The sequence below is a fragment of the Kryptolebias marmoratus genome, linkage group LG23, assembly GCF_001649575.2.
Source record: "Kryptolebias marmoratus isolate JLee-2015 linkage group LG23, ASM164957v2, whole genome shotgun sequence".
NCBI classification, from domain to species: domain Eukaryota; kingdom Metazoa; phylum Chordata; class Actinopteri; order Cyprinodontiformes; family Rivulidae; genus Kryptolebias; species Kryptolebias marmoratus.
Genome location: NC_051452.1, coordinates 12,064,123 through 12,066,474, shown reverse-complemented (window position 1 = coordinate 12,066,474; position 2,352 = coordinate 12,064,123). Strand labels below are relative to the sequence as shown.

The window sequence follows — 2,352 nt, the reverse complement described above, 5'->3', positions numbered from 1 at the left end:
CTCAGAGCTGGTGAAATTGTTTTGGGTCTACCACTTGACTTTTTTGTTCCATAACCCTCAGGATCATTTAAAAAATGCAAAATGACTGTCTTACTGCGTCCAACCTCAGCAGCGATGGCATGTTGTGAGAGGCCTTGCTTATGCAGCTCAACAATCCTACCACGTTCAAAGTCAGTGAGCTTTTTTGCTTTTGCTATCAGGAGGTCTTGACAGTGTAAAGACTTGACAGAAAATGACATGGAATCCAGATTTTTGCACAGCTTTTGGCTTTTAAAGACTATGGTCTTAAACTTTTGATCAGCTGAAAAAATCATGTTTTGAGTCTAAATGCAGTTTGCAGAAAATTCCCTGCTCAAAGGTTCTTGTCTCTTGCACTGATTTTTTCCTTTAACATTGTGAAGCTCTACTTAGAACCTTCTTAAGATCCAATAGTGCAAAATGCAAATTATTCCAATGTTTTGACTGGTCTTCAGATTTTGATCAGGAGTGTATATACTGTATTTTCACGACCATAAGGCGCACATAAAAGTCTTAGATTTTCTTCAAAAATGTGCGGCGCGCCCTATAGTGCAGTGCGCCCTGTGTGTGTGTTGTTGTTGTTGTTGTTGTTGTTGTTGTAAGGCGGACGTAGTAGAGAACACCATGAGAATGTTAAAGGGGGAAGTGTGGGCGTAGATTGTATATACCGGTACGTATAAGAACAGGTATGTGCGTTATGCAGAACATCGTTGTTTTAACAACCCTGGAAATGGCAAAGAGACATGCTTATGAAGCACAGCTTAAACTGAAGGCCATCAGCTACGCGGAAGAACATGGAAATCGAGCAGCCGCGAGAGAATTTAAGATTAATGAATCCATGGTTCGCAAGTGGAGGAAGCTGAAAAACGAGCTCCGACAGGTGAAGAAGACGCAGCNTGAGCTTCCGCGGAAATAAGGCGAGGTGGCCCGAGTTGGAGGAAAGACTCGAGCAGTGGATCATTGAGCAAAGATCAAGTGGGAGAAGCGTTTCAACGGTCACAATTCAACTAAAAGCAGTAACGCTAGCAGAAGAAATGAAAATTGAACATTTCCAAGGAAGTCCGTCTTGGTGCTTTCGTTTCATGAAACGGTGCCATCTTCCCATCCGGACCAGGACTACGGTAGCGCAGAAACTTCCAGCGGATTATACCGAAAAGCTGGTCATCTTCCGCTCCTACTGCAGCAAACACATCACCGAAAAACACATCCAGCCCAGCCACATCACTAACATGGACGAGGTGCCGCTCACCTTCAACATCCCAGTGAGTCACACTGTGGAGAAGAAGGGGACCAGCACGATAGCGATACACACAACGGGATACGAAAAGTCTTCTTTTACTGTTGTGCTTGGCTGCCATGCTAATGGACAGAAACTGCCGCCTATGGTGATTTTTAAGAGAAAGACTTTGCCTAGAGGTTTCCAGCAGGAGTCGTCATTAAGACAAATCAAAAGAGCTGGATGGATGAGGAAATGATGAAAGAGTGGCTGAGGGAGGTTTCTGTAAAGAGACCTGGTGGTTTTTTTCACGCATCACCATCGATGTTGATCTGTGACTCTATGCGTGCCCATATCACAGCCGATGTGTAAAAGCAAGTGAAGCAAATGAAGTCGGAGCTTGCTGTCATTCCGGGAGGCCTAACAAAGGAACTTCAACCGCTGGACATCGGTGTGAACCAGCCGTTCAAAGTAAGGCTGCGAGCGGCGTGGGAGCGATGGATGAGCGATGGAGACCACAGTTTCACTAAGAGTGGAAGGCAGCACCGGGCGAGTTACGCCACAATTTGCCAATGGATTGTAGATGCTTGGGCTAACGTGTCTGGTGGCACTGTTGTTTGAGCTTTCGCTAATACGGTATAATTTCTGAGGAACCGCACGGCATGGAAAGTGACTCTGACAGTGAAGAAAGTGAACCTGGCATGTTTAATGGAGATTTAGCGCAGCTGTTCAATTCAGAAACAGAGGATGAGGACTTTGATGGGTTTGATTAATGAAGATTACTGGTAAAAAAAATGTGAACACCAAACTCAGTTTTGCTCCATCTCTTTTTTTAAATTTGTTTTACCCGTGTGTTTTACGATGCCCGCGCATATTGATGATTAAAAAAATGTTAGTACTTTGTAATCAATACTTAAATAAACCACAACCAAACTCAATTTTGCTCCCGCTCTATTTTTACGGTAAATACGCACACTTGTATGCTTGTCTGTGTTGTTGTAAGGTGGACGTAGTTGAGAACACCATGAACACCACGCCCACACTCCCCCATGAGAACGTTAAAGGGGGAAGTGTGGGCGTAGATTGTACCGGTATATAAAACCCGCGCCCTATAATCA

General features: G+C 44.4%; 2 protein-coding genes and 1 pseudogene across 4 annotated transcripts in view; 2 read left to right on the top strand and 1 right to left on the bottom strand.

Moving 5' to 3' along the window:
• The window catches only part of LOC108244131 (NLR family CARD domain-containing protein 3), a 1,204,881-nt gene that overhangs the window by 763,973 nt on the left and 438,556 nt on the right, over positions 1–2,352 (top strand). The window lies entirely within an intron of this gene.
• ttll12 (tubulin tyrosine ligase-like family, member 12) overlaps positions 1–2,352 on the bottom strand; it is a 50,631-nt gene that overhangs the window by 17,914 nt on the left and 30,365 nt on the right. The window lies entirely within an intron of this gene.
• Positions 1,101–2,352, top strand: part of LOC112449909 — a 3,672-nt pseudogene continuing 2,420 nt past the window's right edge.